This window comes from Camelus bactrianus, chromosome 11 (genome assembly GCF_048773025.1).
Source record: "Camelus bactrianus isolate YW-2024 breed Bactrian camel chromosome 11, ASM4877302v1, whole genome shotgun sequence".
NCBI classification, from domain to species: Eukaryota; Metazoa; Chordata; class Mammalia; order Artiodactyla; family Camelidae; genus Camelus; species Camelus bactrianus.
In genome coordinates, this window is record NC_133549.1 from 2,539,559 (window position 1) to 2,559,394 (window position 19,836).

The 19,836-nt window shown below is 42.0% G+C and overlaps 1 pseudogene; it reads left to right on the forward strand.

Annotated features, from left to right (window-relative positions):
- LOC141579009 (trafficking protein particle complex subunit 9 pseudogene) overlaps nucleotides 1-19,836 on the forward strand; it is a 168,473-nt pseudogene that overhangs the window by 89,877 nt on the left and 58,760 nt on the right.

Here is a 19,836-nt window from a genome sequence, read left to right on the forward strand (position 1 = left end):
TAAAGTATGCAACTATAACAAAAAGGCGTGAAATAAAATGATTTGACTTTTATTTTCTTTTCAATAAGCAAAACAAAATAAAATAGAAAAGAAAAGAAAAAGTTTTGAAGGAGTAGAAATAATTTTATTTCTGTGGAATCGACTCCCTATGTTAGGTTTTTCGGTTGTGTTCTTAAACAGCATATAAAATTGACAGGTTTTGACTTCAGTGTTGATAGCTAGGTGAGTATAGTTTCTTTTTGTGGTTGTCTTTGATGAATTATTTGCACTAGATCATAAATAATGTGCATGTTACATATTGGAAACGAGGAAACAGTGGAGACATACTACCTCCAATGCAGTCATTTTGTTACCGAGTCCAAACTCATTCTGCTCACCAAATGACAGGCCAATAAACTGGGAGATGAGGTGTTGGAGCAAGGAATAGTGACTTTATTTGCAAAGCTGGCAGACCCAGAAAATGGCAGACTGATGTCCTGGAGAACCATCTTCCCCAAGTCAGAATTGAGTCTCCTTTTATACTAAAAAGGAGCGGGACTGCAGTTGGTTGTTGGAAACTTCTTGTTGTATGAATTGCTTGTCCTTTGAATCCGCTGTTCTTGCAGCTGTCCATGTGGATCAAATCATGTTGCCCCTGTAAAACCTCCAAAAATAAAACAAAGTTATTCTCTATTTTGCAACTTGCCATCTCTACATAAGTGCAGATTAGTTAGCATCCTTCAAGATCACGGCCAGGAGAAGAGGCTGTCCTGGATATTTCAGTCTAAAGGCAACTTTCTTTTACAAATGGTGCCGAGATAGCAAGTCTGAGACTAGAAAAGAGGGCACAGGGTTAAAGCCAAAGGGACAGACCTAACATGGGGTCAAAATTGTTCTTTTCTATTACAATTACAATTCCCTTTTCTGCTTTATAGATAATTTTAGTAAGAAACATGAGCAATTTTGTATTTTTGCTTCTTAATAACCGATAAGTGGGCCAACTATATTTTTGTGAGCAGGGATGCTGTGCGGGCATAGGGATCACAGCAAACTCTTGTTGGGGGTGGCCGACCCTGGAACATGTCTGATGCCCCGTGAGTGTTGGTGAGGGTCCCCCTAGCCAGCGGCTCTCTTCAGGAGCCAGCATATGGGCATTGATATCTGGAGACCTCATTTTCGGCTGCAGGAAATTTTTTAGATACTGCGATTGAAAAATCACTCCAGCTGGGGATAATTAGGGAAAAAAGGAAAAGGAAAAGGGTTTGGAGTAGAGTAGAAGAGAAGGACATCAGATCACGGAGACTGAGTGCTTGGCAGCGGGGCTTCGGGGGAGAGGGGAGCAGACGTGGGGAGGGGCCTGGCCCCGGAACCAGCTCCTGCACCTGTCCCCGTGCCCAAGCCACATAGCTCTTAATTGGGCCACCTCTCTGGGCTGGATGTCACCCTGGGCAGAACCTTGAGAATCGAAGGTAAGGGGTGGGCAGCACTCACCTAGGGGGTCACTATGGACTTCGGTCAAGTCCACAGTGCCTTTTCTGGTCATGGGTCTTCACTTGTCCTTTATCTCAGGATCTGAGGAGGAGGAGAAAGGAACTCAGGTAGAGATCCAGGAAGATATCCGACTGTGGACTGTGTTAAGAGAGGACAGACACAGTGACACGGGGAGCGAGGACACTTGCAGCAAATTAAAATGACTTCACAACTATGGCTTCAGAGTTGCAGGTGTGAGAGAGCCTAAGCCTGTCTCAGAGTGCAGGGGACAAGTGGAAAGGAATGGCAAAATTTCCACTGAAAATTGAAATTTTGTTAAATAGCCTGCTACTGTTGCTTGTATCACTTGAATGAATGCAGGCATATTTCTGTGGGCATTTATAGGTTCACTCAACCCCACCAGCCCCTCTTGCCCCCATCGGGGATGGGATTTCTCAAGCACAGTGCCCCTCCTGCTTGGGTGGGCCACGCTGCGTGTCCTCGCCTGGGGCCGGGCTGCTGCAGGGCACTGAGTCCCCGAGGCGTGGCTTGGGAGACACGACAGGAACACCTCTGCTCTCGAATGAGGGCCTCCTTTTCCCCCTGCAGTGTAAGAATGCCGGTGACTGAGTTAGAAGCATGCTCCCAAGCTGTCCGTGTCCTTGCCATTCAGAAGCGGACAATGGAAGCTTCCAAATTTCTCCAGAATGCGTTCTACTTTCACCTTCGGCAGGTGAGTGTATGTCTTTACACAAGTGGAGGAATTACTGCCGTTTTCCTGGAACTTACTCACCACTAGTCCATCTGATTTTTCTGTGCTAGGATTCAGTATGGCCTGCTAAAATATCTGGAGTCAGATCTTGAAACACTGATGAAGAGGATCATTTATTTTATTTCTATATATGATAGCCTTTTACTTTCAAAATTCAGAATTTTTAGTTCTTTCAGGAATTTTGGGGGGGTTGGCGAAACAACTTTGCTCTTACCATCTTTGAGACCTGTTGCTTTGTGCCTCTCACCTGTCCAACTGTCCATTTCTCTACCCACTCATTCTTCTGACTTGTTCCAAAAAGCATTTCATGCAGCTTACAGAAGAACAGATACCAAATAAACAGGTGAGAAAATGGGGCCAAGTTCAGACAGTGAGGCTAGGAGGCGAGCCTGTGTGGGGGTGGCAGGCATGAGAGACACGCGTCTGCCCTGTGACTTATAAGATCGACAGCAAGAGTGTGCCTGAGGCTCCCAGCAGACACAGGGAAACAGGGTTTGTGGGAGATGCTCGCTGGCTGTGAAATAAATAAGTGGCTGAGGAGAAGCCCAGCCTTTCCAGCTACTAAGGCTTAGGAGAATATTTTGAGTGTCTTCAACATCAGAGTATTTCATCTTTTCTTTTGTCAGAGTTCTACATATAGTTGGTTACATTCTGTACCTGGAAATTTCTACAAAATTTCTTCCCACGTGAGTCCCATGACTCGGGAATGGGGTGGTTCTGCTCATTGACTGGGGTTGGCCAGAAACCGAAAATGACAGCTTCAAAGAAGCCTGGGATTTGTCAGTTATGTTTTGTCAGTACTGTAGAGTTCAAAAAATGCTTTCACAGTATCTCTCCATCTGAGGCGGCAGCGTGCTCTCTTACCAGCATCAGGAGCTCAGGGCCACGGGATGGTGGGGGCTGACTGCATTGCCGTCAAGACGGCTGAGCTAGTCACTGCAGGTGTGGTTCTTTTACGTAAGGCCTTTCATGTTCTTTACTTGAATGTTTCAACAGGGAGTTAATTAACTGAGTCAATTAACATTTAATAAATATGATGCTTTGTTGAAAAGACAGTTATAGACAGAATATAAGCTCTGAAGCCTTTAAAAACGGTTTCATTACTGAAATTTCAGTAGGGGAGATACACAGTTTATCTTATTTATGCCTCTCTTTTAAAGTAACAAAGAAACAAGACAGAAAAGGCAGAGGATGGTTTCTGTTCTTCCTTTCTGCTTGCAGGTGCCCTCACCTCCAGTAGCATCCATCCAGACACCGGAATTGACACTGGCCGTGCTCAGAACTGCCTCAGCCCTGAAGACACAACTGACAAATAGAAGGGGGCCACGCCCTGTTACAGCAGGTGCTCTCACTTTGTGGATCCTTATGTAACTGAGCGGTGTTAATCAGGATTGCCCGTTTTACATTGTGTGGCGCTGCTGCGGTGTCTCCTAGTTACTTGTCTCTGTAAGTATTCATGTATTATTCCCCACTGCGTGGTACTACACGTCTCAAAATGCTATTTTCAGATGAAAACTAATGTGCATTTAATATAATATGTCTGGAAAAAGGGGCAAAAGATTCTATCCTGGTCCCGCTACTCAGAGATAATAATTAACAATTTAACATTCATTTTCTGTTCTTTTCGTCAGTGTGTATCATCTCTGTCATAAAAACCAGTGAGCACTCCGTCCCTGTTTACTGTTCGGAGACCTCCATTTTCCATTCGGCTTATTACATGTTTTTCTACAATATTCTATCTCCCCTGGCATGATTTTTAAAGACCAGTGTAGCATTCTGTCTTATGGAGGCATCGTCCATTTTACTTCGGACTTAAATAAACTTTTAAATTCCAAGTATACTTAACTGAAATACTGAAAAGAGAACTGTGGTGGTACAGGAAGGCCCCTAACTCCCTTCCCATTATTTCCTGAGAGTAAAAGCTGTTGAAAATTTGGTATATATATTTCATGACCTTTAGGCCTATGAGATACATATATATACACATATGAGAAATCAATGTATAGGTGTGTGTATATATGCTTTATTTAAAAATGAGACCATACTATATGTTTTTTCTGCAGCTCGCTTTATTCACTCAGGGGTATATCATGGACGTCCTCCCGCTCCAGACTCACCCGGTCCTTTCAGATAGATTGGAGGGGTCTCCTGATGTGCGGGTGTCGTCTCTTGTCCACGGACACATTTGGTGGGAGAGTGCTGTGGACAAAGCCCTGGACCAAAGCGAAACGCCAGCTCCCTCAGTGCCCGCAGCTCGCCTTGATTTACCGCATCATTGTCTTGATGGTGGACAGTTAAGTTTTCTCCATTTTCCACTGTCAGAAAGAATGTTTGAGTTGCATCCTTCTTGTACAGACCATCCTGTGATCTTGTATGTGTATTCCATTAGTTAAGGCTTCTGGAAATTTAGTCCCTAGATGTGACATTTACATTCATCACAGACTCCTTTCAAGTGACTAGAAATTCCTTCTCCATTGGGGAATGAAAAAATGCACAATTACTTATATAACCAATTCTCTACTGCTGGATATGATTTCACTTCAGTTTTTCTTCCCACCTTTGTAAACAGTGCTGTGTAAATGCCCTGATGGGTACATCTTTTTGGACTGATTTTTTTTTCCTAAAGGAAACGATTCCTAGAAGTGGAGTTGAGTCAGTGTGTATGTACGTTTTTCAGAGCTTACAAATCCATTGATATGTCATCCTCTGAAAAAGTCGCTCATGATTTGTTCTCCCACAGATGGACACTAGCTAGAATATCTTAAAAATATTTGCCAATATGATAAGCAAAAGTGCTTTTTCATTGTTTTTGTTTGCATTTGATGACCAGTGAAGTTTTGAGCATTTTTCACTCATTAGCCACTTGACTTTTTAAAATGAATGATTCCTTTTGTCCTTTGCCCACATTTAAGTGAGGGAGCTTCTTGTTGCTTTGTGACAGCTTTTTGTATGTTATGAAAATTAACTTCGTGAATTCATCAACATGTATCACAGAGCTTTTTCTTGTCATTTCTTTCCTTTCATTTTGTTCAGGAAGTTTTCTGATTTTTGTTGTGGCTCAAACTATTCTTAGGATAGTAAATGTCTTCCTTATGGGTTTTATCTTTGACATTATTCTTAGAAATACTCTCTTATAATGGAATAAATCTCTTCTGTAGGTTTTTTTAATCTCTAAGATGGAGATTATAATAGTACATGTTATAGTGAGGAGAAGTTGAGTTAATAAGAGCAAAGAGTTGTATTTGCTGTTACTAGTACTTTTTAATATTTACATCACTATCTGCAATTTATCTTGTGGTCATTATGACAGGAATGGAATTTATTCTTTCCAGGTGATTCTCTGTCCCAGGACAATTATTGAATTCATAATTTTCTCTTTGATTTGAAATCCCACCTGTACGAAATACTTACATACACTAGAGTCTCTTTTTGAGCTCATGGTTCCCTTCTGTCAATCTCCTTTCCTTACTCCAGCACCATATCTTACATATTGTAAAAATTTATTTAATAACTGGCAGTCTGATTTTTTTTTGATTCTTTTCTTCCATCCCAAATTTTCTTGTCAAGTATTATGACTTTATTTTTCCTGAAGAATTCCAAAATATTTTGTTCAAGTTAAAAAAATCAGATTGGAATTTTCATGGGATTTTTTAGTAAGTTTTGAATTATTCTTAGGAGAACTTACATCTTTACAAAACTGCTTTTCTCCATGCAATATGTTTATGTCTCTACATTCATACCTCTTACTTTAACCCTCAATACAGTCCTGAAGTTTCTCCATTTAGAATATGGGCATTATTTTTGAATTTATTCCAGATTATTGTTTGTGTTTTTGTTAATTTTGTAAGTGAGAATTTTTTGCTATTATATTTTTAAATGCTTAAAACTGACATTTAGAAAGGAAGATTCGGTTTGTCAATACTCACTTTGTAACTTGTCATTTAAAATTGTAAGTATTAAGTACTTGTTCCAGAATCCTCTTTTCTGTTTTTTAAAATTTTTTCCAAGATTCTCAAAATGTTCATAGCTAAGTAGTATAGGTGGGGACACAGATGGAGAGAGGTAGTGTGGCTCACGTACAAACTGTGAGCACTTTCATGGCTGCCTTTAGGCTGGAGAAGCCGCAGAAGAGCCCAGGTTAGACCAAGGGTGGCTTTGTATGCACTTGAAAGCCAGCTTTCCTGCCTGTATGGTGAAGCCTGGTGGGCATGGCAGGTAGATGACCAAGGTCTGATCAAGGTCTGATCAAGGTCATTGGCTGCACAGAGCGCTGTGTCTGTGAGAACTGGAGACCATTACCATGGGAAATGCTTGGCGCCAGGAACACTGCAGGGGAGCTGGGGAGCCTGTGTGTTAAGGATTTTCCAGCCCTGGGAGTGGGAAGATGAGACTCTACATTCAGATCTGAGTTTGAATTCATCCTCTCTTGTTTACTGGTCCTCTGACTTTTGTCAAGTTATCTACCCGCTTTGAACTCCTGTTTTCTTGTCTCTCAAAACAGGAGAATTACAGCCTGCTGCTAGAGTGTTTGATCAGGGTAAATGATTTGTGTCTATAAGATGCCACGTACAGTCACAATCTCAGTGAGAAATGGGCTGTCGCCTCTTCTTCTGCAACTCAGTGCTCGATAAGACATCGGGGGAAAGCCAGTCCCTAATTTGTATGTGATGCAATGAGGAACAAAATTAACGTCTTGCCTTTCCCTAGCAGTATTCTTACTTCTTTGCTTCATTTACCTCTTTCCTCCTTTACTCTCCCCTTTCACCTCCTCCACCAAAAGAGACTGAGTCTGTCTCAGAACACTACATTCAAATTACTTTAAATGTTGGCTCATCCCCATGAAATTACAGTGAAATTAAAAATAATCTGTACACGTCCCAGACATGATTATATTTGATTTACACACACACACACACACACACACACACACACACACACACACACACACACAATCAGGCTACCTCCCATTTGCTGAGGGAGAAGGACCACTTTTTCTGAGTTTTCATTCACTGAGCGTGAGAGCAAAGTCTCTTAAGCAGAAATTCGCCTGGCTTCTTGCATGGTTTTTTAAATTGGATTTCTGCTTTGTGTCCACAGAAATAGTCTCCTATTAGAAGAGGGGAAGTGGAGACATAGATATTCTGCTGAGATATTGGTGTCATCATATTTGAGTTGGAAAGGACTTACGACAGCATAGAGTCGTACCTTTTTATGGGTGAGAATCCATGATAGTGTAACTTGGACAAGAACCCGGGTCTTCTGTCTTCATGTCCACGCGGATGAAGAGGCAACTGGGTGGGGGATGGCAGGGATCCTTGCTTGAGTTCCGGGGTCTTGCTAGTTTCCATTGTTCAGCTGCCTTTAGTTTATGTCCATGTGGCCTCTCATGGGAAGGTCACTCTATCCTGATAGATTGAGTTTCTAATCAGTAAAAAGGTCTGGACCCACTCATGTTTCCCAGAGATTTTCTGCTGACCTGCTGACACTTTATATACATGAGACCTAAGAAACTGCTGGATATAAAATCCTTATTGTTATCATTTGCCCTCGAGTTCCACAGGAATGGGGTGCTGTCTCAGGCTGTCTAAGGCCAGCTCTGAACAAAGATAGGGTGATAGGCTGTGCAGCTGGACACTCCCCAGTCGAATGGGATTTCCAACTTAGTTTTTAGAATCAGGCAGATTAGTTCAAATCTTACCTTTACCAGTTATTAGCTTTGTGACCTTGAGGAAGAAACTTTACTTTTTTGGGGACAAATTTTCTTTATCTGTAAATAAGTTCAGTATTTATTTTAGGGTTTTTGTTTTAGAATTGAATGAGCTAATTCCCTCATTTATTCCTAAAATACTGATCACATGGTTCTATGCTGGTGACTTAGTGGTTGATTACTAAGGGACTCAGTAGTGAGAATGTGGGTGAGGCTCCCTGGATAATAGAGCTTATATTCCATGTTATGCTTGTAAAAGACTGGATTGCAGTGGAATTTTAGTAAATGTCCATTCCTTTCCTAATCGCCATTGATTGTGTATATATCTGTATACTAATATATGAACAATTTTTTATTGCAATTTAAGTCTTTTTGTAGTATTTAAAGTATGCAACTATAACAAAAAGGCGTGAAATAAAATGATTTGACTTTTATTTTCTTTTCAATAAGCAAAACAAAATAAAATAGAAAAGAAAAGAAAAAGTTTTGAAGGAGTAGAAATAATTTTATTTCTGTGGAATCGACTCCCTATGTTAGGTTTTTCGGTTGTGTTCTTAAACAGCATATAAAATTGACAGGTTTTGACTTCAGTGTTGATAGCTAGGTGAGTATAGTTTCTTTTTGTGGTTGTCTTTGATGAATTATTTGCACTAGATCATAAATAATGTGCATGTTACATATTGGAAACGAGGAAACAGTGGAGACATACTACCTCCAATGCAGTCATTTTGTTACCGAGTCCAAACTCATTCTGCTCACCAAATGACAGGCCAATAAACTGGGAGATGAGGTGTTGGAGCAAGGAATAGTGACTTTATTTGCAAAGCTGGCAGACCCAGAAAATGGCAGACTGATGTCCTGGAGAACCATCTTCCCCAAGTCAGAATTGAGTCTCCTTTTATACTAAAAAGGAGCGGGACTGCAGTTGGTTGTTGGAAACTTCTTGTTGTATGAATTGCTTGTCCTTTGAATCCGCTGTTCTTGCAGCTGTCCATGTGGATCAAATCATGTTGCCCCTGTAAAACCTCCAAAAATAAAACAAAGTTATTCTCTATTTTGCAACTTGCCATCTCTACATAAGTGCAGATTAGTTAGCATCCTTCAAGATCACGGCCAGGAGAAGAGGCTGTCCTGGATATTTCAGTCTAAAGGCAACTTTCTTTTACAAATGGTGCCGAGATAGCAAGTCTGAGACTAGAAAAGAGGGCACAGGGTTAAAGCCAAAGGGACAGACCTAACATGGGGTCAAAATTGTTCTTTTCTATTACAATTACAATTCCCTTTTCTGCTTTATAGATAATTTTAGTAAGAAACATGAGCAATTTTGTATTTTTGCTTCTTAATAACCGATAAGTGGGCCAACTATATTTTTGTGAGCAGGGATGCTGTGCGGGCATAGGGATCACAGCAAACTCTTGTTGGGGGTGGCCGACCCTGGAACATGTCTGATGCCCCGTGAGTGTTGGTGAGGGTCCCCCTAGCCAGCGGCTCTCTTCAGGAGCCAGCATATGGGCATTGATATCTGGAGACCTCATTTTCGGCTGCAGGAAATTTTTTAGATACTGCGATTGAAAAATCACTCCAGCTGGGGATAATTAGGGAAAAAAGGAAAAGGAAAAGGGTTTGGAGTAGAGTAGAAGAGAAGGACATCAGATCACGGAGACTGAGTGCTTGGCAGCGGGGCTTCGGGGGAGAGGGGAGCAGACGTGGGGAGGGGCCTGGCCCCGGAACCAGCTCCTGCACCTGTCCCCGTGCCCAAGCCACATAGCTCTTAATTGGGCCACCTCTCTGGGCTGGATGTCACCCTGGGCAGAACCTTGAGAATCGAAGGTAAGGGGTGGGCAGCACTCACCTAGGGGGTCACTATGGACTTCGGTCAAGTCCACAGTGCCTTTTCTGGTCATGGGTCTTCACTTGTCCTTTATCTCAGGATCTGAGGAGGAGGAGAAAGGAACTCAGGTAGAGATCCAGGAAGATATCCGACTGTGGACTGTGTTAAGAGAGGACAGACACAGTGACACGGGGAGCGAGGACACTTGCAGCAAATTAAAATGACTTCACAACTATGGCTTCAGAGTTGCAGGTGTGAGAGAGCCTAAGCCTGTCTCAGAGTGCAGGGGACAAGTGGAAAGGAATGGCAAAATTTCCACTGAAAATTGAAATTTTGTTAAATAGCCTGCTACTGTTGCTTGTATCACTTGAATGAATGCAGGCATATTTCTGTGGGCATTTATAGGTTCACTCAACCCCACCAGCCCCTCTTGCCCCCATCGGGGATGGGATTTCTCAAGCACAGTGCCCCTCCTGCTTGGGTGGGCCACGCTGCGTGTCCTCGCCTGGGGCCGGGCTGCTGCAGGGCACTGAGTCCCCGAGGCGTGGCTTGGGAGACACGACAGGAACACCTCTGCTCTCGAATGAGGGCCTCCTTTTCCCCCTGCAGTGTAAGAATGCCGGTGACTGAGTTAGAAGCATGCTCCCAAGCTGTCCGTGTCCTTGCCATTCAGAAGCGGACAATGGAAGCTTCCAAATTTCTCCAGAATGCGTTCTACATTCACCTTCGGCAGGTGAGTGTATGTCTTTACACAAGTGGAGGAATTACTGCCGTTTTCCTGGAACTTACTCACCACTAGTCCATCTGATTTTTCTGTGCTAGGATTCAGTATGGCCTGCTAAAATATCTGGAGTCAGATCTTGAAACACTGATGAAGAGGATCATTTATTTTATTTCTATATATGATAGCCTTTTACTTTCAAAATTCAGAATTTTTAGTTCTTTCAGGAATTTTGGGGGGGTTGGCGAAACAACTTTGCTCTTACCATCTTTGAGACCTGTTGCTTTGTGCCTCTCACCTGTCCAACTGTCCATTTCTCTACCCACTCATTCTTCTGACTTGTTCCAAAAAGCATTTCATGCAGCTTACAGAAGAACAGATACCAAATAAACAGGTGAGAAAATGGGGCCAAGTTCAGACAGTGAGGCTAGGAGGCGAGCCTGTGTGGGGGTGGCAGGCATGAGAGACACGCGTCTGCCCTGTGACTTATAAGATCGACAGCAAGAGTGTGCCTGAGGCTCCCAGCAGACACAGGGAAACAGGGTTTGTGGGAGATGCTCGCTGGCTGTGAAATAAATAAGTGGCTGAGGAGAAGCCCAGCCTTTCCAGCTACTAAGGCTTAGGAGAATATTTTGAGTGTCTTCAACATCAGAGTATTTCATCTTTTCTTTTGTCAGAGTTCTACATATAGTTGGTTACATTCTGTACCTGGAAATTTCTACAAAATTTCTTCCCACGTGAGTCCCATGACTCGGGAATGGGGTGGTTCTGCTCATTGACTGGGGTTGGCCAGAAACCGAAAATGACAGCTTCAAAGAAGCCTGGGATTTGTCAGTTATGTTTTGTCAGTACTGTAGAGTTCAAAAAATGCTTTCACAGTATCTCTCCATCTGAGGCGGCAGCGTGCTCTCTTACCAGCATCAGGAGCTCAGGGCCACGGGATGGTGGGGGCTGACTGCATTGCCGTCAAGACGGCTGAGCTAGTCACTGCAGGTGTGGTTCTTTTACGTAAGGCCTTTCATGTTCTTTACTTGAATGTTTCAACAGGGAGTTAATTAACTGAGTCAATTAACATTTAATAAATATGATGCTTTGTTGAAAAGACAGTTATAGACAGAATATAAGCTCTGAAGCCTTTAAAAACGGTTTCATTACTGAAATTTCAGTAGGGGAGATACACAGTTTATCTTATTTATGCCTCTCTTTTAAAGTAACAAAGAAACAAGACAGAAAAGGCAGAGGATGGTTTCTGTTCTTCCTTTCTGCTTGCAGGTGCCCTCACCTCCAGTAGCATCCATCCAGACACCGGAATTGACACTGGCCGTGCTCAGAACTGCCTCAGCCCTGAAGACACAACTGACAAATAGAAGGGGGCCACGCCCTGTTACAGCAGGTGCTCTCACTTTGTGGATCCTTATGTAACTGAGCGGTGTTAATCAGGATTGCCCGTTTTACATTGTGTGGCGCTGCTGCGGTGTCTCCTAGTTACTTGTCTCTGTAAGTATTCATGTATTATTCCCCACTGCGTGGTACTACACGTCTCAAAATGCTATTTTCAGATGAAAACTAATGTGCATTTAATATAATATGTCTGGAAAAAGGGGCAAAAGATTCTATCCTGGTCCCGCTACTCAGAGATAATAATTAACAATTTAACATTCATTTTCTGTTCTTTTCGTCAGTGTGTATCATCTCTGTCATAAAAACCAGTGAGCACTCCGTCCCTGTTTACTGTTCGGAGACCTCCATTTTCCATTCGGCTTATTACATGTTTTTCTACAATATTCTATCTCCCCTGGCATGATTTTTAAAGACCAGTGTAGCATTCTGTCTTATGGAGGCATCGTCCATTTTACTTCGGACTTAAATAAACTTTTAAATTCCAAGTATACTTAACTGAAATACTGAAAAGAGAACTGTGGTGGTACAGGAAGGCCCCTAACTCCCTTCCCATTATTTCCTGAGAGTAAAAGCTGTTGAAAATTTGGTATATATATTTCATGACCTTTAGGCCTATGAGATACATATATATACACATATGAGAAATCAATGTATAGGTGTGTGTATATATGCTTTATTTAAAAATGAGACCATACTATATGTTTTTTCTGCAGCTCGCTTTATTCACTCAGGGGTATATCATGGACGTCCTCCCGCTCCAGACTCACCCGGTCCTTTCAGATAGATTGGAGGGGTCTCCTGATGTGCGGGTGTCGTCTCTTGTCCACGGACACATTTGGTGGGAGAGTGCTGTGGACAAAGCCCTGGACCAAAGCGAAACGCCAGCTCCCTCAGTGCCCGCAGCTCGCCTTGATTTACCGCATCATTGTCTTGATGGTGGACAGTTAAGTTTTCTCCATTTTCCACTGTCAGAAAGAATGTTTGAGTTGCATCCTTCTTGTACAGACCATCCTGTGATCTTGTATGTGTATTCCATTAGTTAAGGCTTCTGGAAATTTAGTCCCTAGATGTGACATTTACATTCATCACAGACTCCTTTCAAGTGACTAGAAATTCCTTCTCCATTGGGGAATGAAAAAATGCACAATTACTTATATAACCAATTCTCTACTGCTGGATATGATTTCACTTCAGTTTTTCTTCCCACCTTTGTAAACAGTGCTGTGTAAATGCCCTGATGGGTACATCTTTTTGGACTGATTTTTTTTTCCTAAAGGAAACGATTCCTAGAAGTGGAGTTGAGTCAGTGTGTATGTACGTTTTTCAGAGCTTACAAATCCATTGATATGTCATCCTCTGAAAAAGTCGCTCATGATTTGTTCTCCCACAGATGGACACTAGCTAGAATATCTTAAAAATATTTGCCAATATGATAAGCAAAAGTGCTTTTTCATTGTTTTTGTTTGCATTTGATGACCAGTGAAGTTTTGAGCATTTTTCACTCATTAGCCACTTGACTTTTTAAAATGAATGATTCCTTTTGTCCTTTGCCCACATTTAAGTGAGGGAGCTTCTTGTTGCTTTGTGACAGCTTTTTGTATGTTATGAAAATTAACTTCGTGAATTCATCAACATGTATCACAGAGCTTTTTCTTGTCATTTCTTTCCTTTCATTTTGTTCAGGAAGTTTTCTGATTTTTGTTGTGGCTCAAACTATTCTTAGGATAGTAAATGTCTTCCTTATGGGTTTTATCTTTGACATTATTCTTAGAAATACTCTCTTATAATGGAATAAATCTCTTCTGTAGGTTTTTTTAATCTCTAAGATGGAGATTATAATAGTACATGTTATAGTGAGGAGAAGTTGAGTTAATAAGAGCAAAGAGTTGTATTTGCTGTTACTAGTACTTTTTAATATTTACATCACTATCTGCAATTTATCTTGTGGTCATTATGACAGGAATGGAATTTATTCTTTCCAGGTGATTCTCTGTCCCAGGACAATTATTGAATTCATAATTTTCTCTTTGATTTGAAATCCCACCTGTACGAAATACTTACATACACTAGAGTCTCTTTTTGAGCTCATGGTTCCCTTCTGTCAATCTCCTTTCCTTACTCCAGCACCATATCTTACATATTGTAAAAATTTATTTAATAACTGGCAGTCTGATTTTTTTTTGATTCTTTTCTTCCATCCCAAATTTTCTTGTCAAGTATTATGACTTTATTTTTCCTGAAGAATTCCAAAATATTTTGTTCAAGTTAAAAAAATCAGATTGGAATTTTCATGGGATTTTTTAGTAAGTTTTGAATTATTCTTAGGAGAACTTACATCTTTACAAAACTGCTTTTCTCCATGCAATATGTTTATGTCTCTACATTCATACCTCTTACTTTAACCCTCAATACAGTCCTGAAGTTTCTCCATTTAGAATATGGGCATTATTTTTGAATTTATTCCAGATTATTGTTTGTGTTTTTGTTAATTTTGTAAGTGAGAATTTTTTGCTATTATATTTTTAAATGCTTAAAACTGACATTTAGAAAGGAAGATTCGGTTTGTCAATACTCACTTTGTAACTTGTCATTTAAAATTGTAAGTATTAAGTACTTGTTCCAGAATCCTCTTTTCTGTTTTTTAAAATTTTTTCCAAGATTCTCAAAATGTTCATAGCTAAGTAGTATAGGTGGGGACACAGATGGAGAGAGGTAGTGTGGCTCACGTACAAACTGTGAGCACTTTCATGGCTGCCTTTAGGCTGGAGAAGCCGCAGAAGAGCCCAGGTTAGACCAAGGGTGGCTTTGTATGCACTTGAAAGCCAGCTTTCCTGCCTGTATGGTGAAGCCTGGTGGGCATGGCAGGTAGATGACCAAGGTCTGATCAAGGTCATTGGCTGCACAGAGCGCTGTGTCTGTGAGAACTGGAGACCATTACCATGGGAAATGCTTGGCGCCAGGAACACTGCAGGGGAGCTGGGGAGCCTGTGTGTTAAGGATTTTCCAGCCCTGGGAGTGGGAAGATGAGACTCTACATTCAGATCTGAGTTTGAATTCATCCTCTCTTGTTTACTGGTCCTCTGACTTTTGTCAAGTTATCTACCCGCTTTGAACTCCTGTTTTCTTGTCTCTCAAAACAGGAGAATTACAGCCTGCTGCTAGAGTGTTTGATCAGGGTAAATGATTTGTGTCTATAAGATGCCACGTACAGTCACAATCTCAGTGAGAAATGGGCTGTCGCCTCTTCTTCTGCAACTCAGTGCTCCATAAGACATCGGGGGAAAGCCAGTCCCTAATTTGTATGTGATGCAATGAGGAACAAAATTAACGTCTTGCCTTTCCCTAGCAGTATTCTTACTTCTTTGCTTCATTTACCTCTTTCCTCCTTTACTCTCCCCTTTCACCTCCTCCACCAAAAGAGACTGAGTCTGTCTCAGAACACTACATTCAAATTACTTTAAATGTTGGCTCATCCCCATGAAATTACAGTGAAATTAAAAATAATCTGTACACGTCCCAGACATGATTATATTTGATTTACACACACACACACACACACACACACACACACACACACACACACAATCAGGCTACCTCCCATTTGCTGAGGGAGAAGGACCACTTTTTCTGAGTTTTCATTCACTGAGCGTGAGAGCAAAGTCTCTTAAGCAGAAATTCGCCTGGCTTCTTGCATGGTTTTTTAAATTGGATTTCTGCTTTGTGTCCACAGAAATAGTCTCCTATTAGAAGAGGGGAAGTGGAGACATAGATATTCTGCTGAGATATTGGTGTCATCATATTTGAGTTGGAAAGGACTTACGACAGCATAGAGTCGTACCTTTTTATGGGTGAGAATCCATGATAGTGTAACTTGGACAAGAACCCGGGTCTTCTGTCTTCATGTCCACGCGGATGAAGAGGCAACTGGGTGGGGGATGGCAGGGATCCTTGCTTGAGTTCCGGGGTCTTGCTAGTTTCCATTGTTCAGCTGCCTTTAGTTTATGTCCATGTGGCCTCTCATGGGAAGGTCACTCTATCCTGATAGATTGAGTTTCTAATCAGTAAAAAGGTCTGGACCCACTCATGTTTCCCAGAGATTTTCTGCTGACCTGCTGACACTTTATATACATGAGACCTAAGAAACTGCTGGATATAAAATCCTTATTGTTATCATTTGCCCTCGAGTTCCACAGGAATGGGGTGCTGTCTCAGGCTGTCTAAGGCCAGCTCTGAACAAAGATAGGGTGATAGGCTGTGCAGCTGGACACTCCCCAGTCGAATGGGATTTCCAACTTAGTTTTTAGAATCAGGCAGATTAGTTCAAATCTTACCTTTACCAGTTATTAGCTTTGTGACCTTGAGGAAGAAACTTTACTTTTTTGGGGACAAATTTTCTTTATCTGTAAATAAGTTCAGTATTTATTTTAGGGTTTTTGTTTTAGAATTGAATGAGCTAATTCCCTCATTTATTCCTAAAATACTGATCACATGGTTCTATGCTGGTGACTTAGTGGTTGATTACTAAGGGACTCAGTAGTGAGAATGTGGGTGAGGCTCCCTGGATAATAGAGCTTATATTCCATGTTATGCTTGTAAAAGACTGGATTGCAGTGGAATTTTAGTAAATGTCCATTCCTTTCCTAATCGCCATTGATTGTGTATATATCTGTATACTAATATATGAACAATTTTTTATTGCAATTTAAGTCTTTTTGTAGTATTTAAAGTATGCAACTATAACAAAAAGGCGTGAAATAAAATGATTTGACTTTTATTTTCTTTTCAATAAGCAAAACAAAATAAAATAGAAAAGAAAAGAAAAAGTTTTGAAGGAGTAGAAATAATTTTATTTCTGTGGAATCGACTCCCTATGTTAGGTTTTTCGGTTGTGTTCTTAAACAGCATATAAAATTGACAGGTTTTGACTTCAGTGTTGATAGCTAGGTGAGTATAGTTTCTTTTTGTGGTTGTCTTTGATGAATTATTTGCACTAGATCATAAATAATGTGCATGTTACATATTGGAAACGAGGAAACAGTGGAGACATACTACCTCCAATGCAGTCATTTTGTTACCGAGTCCAAACTCATTCTGCTCACCAAATGACAGGCCAATAAACTGGGAGATGAGGTGTTGGAGCAAGGAATAGTGACTTTATTTGCAAAGCTGGCAGACCCAGAAAATGGCAGACTGATGTCCTGGAGAACCATCTTCCCCAAGTCAGAATTGAGTCTCCTTTTATACTAAAAAGGAGCGGGACTGCAGTTGGTTGTTGGAAACTTCTTGTTGTATGAATTGCTTGTCCTTTGAATCCGCTGTTCTTGCAGCTGTCCATGTGGATCAAATCATGTTGCCCCTGTAAAACCTCCAAAAATAAAACAAAGTTATTCTCTATTTTGCAACTTGCCATCTCTACATAAGTGCAGATTAGTTAGCATCCTTCAAGATCACGGCCAGGAGAAGAGGCTGTCCTGGATATTTCAGTCTAAAGGCAACTTTCTTTTACAAATGGTGCCGAGATAGCAAGTCTGAGACTAGAAAAGAGGGCACAGGGTTAAAGCCAAAGGGACAGACCTAACATGGGGTCAAAATTGTTCTTTTCTATTACAATTACAATTCCCTTTTCCGCTTTATAGATAATTTTAGTAAGAAACATGAGCAATTTTGTATTTTTGCTTCTTAATAACCGATAAGTGGGCCAACTATAATTTTGTGAGCAGGGATGCTGTGCGGGCATAAGGATCACAGCAAACTCTTGTTGGGGGTGGCCGACCCTGGAACATGTCTGATGCCCCGTGAGTGTTGGTGAGGGTCCCCCTAGCCAGCGGCTCTCTTCAGGAGCCAGCATATGGGCATTGATATCTGGAGACCTCATTTTCGGCTGCAGGAAATTTTTTAGATACTGCGATTGAAAAATCACTCCAGCTGGGGATAATTAGGGAAAAAAGGAAAAGGAAAAGGGTTTGGAGTAGAGTAGAAGAGAAGGACATCAGATCACGGAGACTGAGTGCTTGGCAGCGGGGCTTCGGGGGAGAGGGGAGCAGACGTGGGGAGGGGCCTGGCCCCGGAACCAGCTCCTGCACCTGTCCCCGTGCCCAAGCCACATAGCTTTTAATTGGGCCACCTCTCTGGGCTGGATGTCACCCTGGGCAGAACCTTGAGAATCGAAGGTAAGGGGTGGGCAGCACTCACCTAGGGGGTCACTATGGACTTCGGTCAAGTCCACAGTGCCTTTTCTGGTCATGGGTCTTCACTTGTCCTTTATCTCAGGATCTGAGGAGGAGGAGAAAGGAACTCAGGTAGAGATCCAGGAAGATATCCGACTGTGGACTGTGTTAAGAGAGGACAGACACAGTGACACGGGGAGCGAGGACACTTGCAGCAAATTAAAATGACTTCACAACTATGGCTTCAGAGTTGCAGGTGTGAGAGAGCCTAAGCCTGTCTCAGAGTGCAGAGGAGAAGTGGAAAGGAATGGCAAAATTTCCACTGAAAATTGAAATTTTGTTAAATAGCCTGCTACTGTTGCTTGTATCACTTGAATGAATGCAGGCATATATCTGTGGGCATTTATAGGTTCACTCAACCCCACCAGCCCCTCTTGCCCCCATCGGGGATGGGATTTCTCAAGCACAGTGCCCCTCCTGCTTGGGTGGGCCACGCTGCGTGTCCTCGCCTGGGGCCGGGATGCTGCAGGGCACTGAGTCCCCGAGGCGTAGCCTGGGAAACACGACAGGAACACCTCTGCTCTCGACTGAGGGCCTCCATATCCACCTGCAGTGTAAGAATGCCGGTGACTGAGTTAGAAGCATGCTCCCAAGCTGTCCGTGTCCTTGCCATTTAGAAGCGGACCCTGGAAGCTTCCAAATTTCTCCAGAATGCGTTCTACATTCACCTTCGGCAGGTGAGTGTATGTCTTTACACAAGTGAAGGAATTACTGCCGTTTTCCTGGAACTTACTCACCACTAGTCCATCTGATTTTTCTGTGCTAGGATTCAGTATGGCCTGCTAAAATATCTGGAGTCAGATCTTGAAACACTGATGAAGAGGATCATTTATTTTATTTCTATATATGATAGCCTTTTACTTTCAAAATTCAGAATTTTTGGTTCTTTCAGGAATTTTGGGGGGGTTTGCGAAACAACTTTGCTCTTACCATCTTTGATACCTGTTGCTTTGTGCCTCTCACCTGTCTTCTGTCACTTGTGTGGCGATTCCATTTGTGACCCTGTCTTGGTTGTTCATGTTATAAAACATATAGTCTGTTAAAGTACAGTCCCTTTTACTCCGAAGACATTCCACAAATACTAATAAAACCTGGGTGGGATTTTAAGAAGACAGAATCATTAGAACATGTACTTGCAGGTTGCTAGTGCAAAATCCCCAAATCAAAAGTCTAGCTCAACATCTAAAATCTTTCTATTCTACCTCGGATTTGTATGGATAAGTGAAGCATTTTGCTAAGAACTCAAGACCAGGGTTAGAATACAGGCTGGTGTAGCTCAGCAGATCCTCCTGTGCCAGCGCTGTGCCGGAGGGCGGGGCTGAGGGGGAGAGGGCTGGGCCTTGGGGAAAGAGGTGGGCCAAGAAGGAGGGGGGTCCTGCCGTTCCTGAGCTCAAAGTTTCATGGCAAACACCTTCACCAGGTGAAAAACTTGGAGTTTCTTCTAAGAACAGTAGGTTTGAAAAGAGTCATAAAAGCACGGGAGTGACATTATCCCATTTGTGTCTAGTATGGGGAGCGGCTGTGGGGCCACTTGGGAGACTCGTGAGTCCAGGTGTGCAGTGTTGGTGGCTTCCACCTGAGTGGTGGGACAGTCAGTGGGACAGTCACTGGGAAAAAACGAACAGACTTTAGGCATGTTTAGATGGTAAAAAGGAAAGGATGAATGATGTCTGTGTAGGTAGGTTGGAGTTAGGCCCAGGTTTCTGGGTGGATTAATGAGGTAAGTGA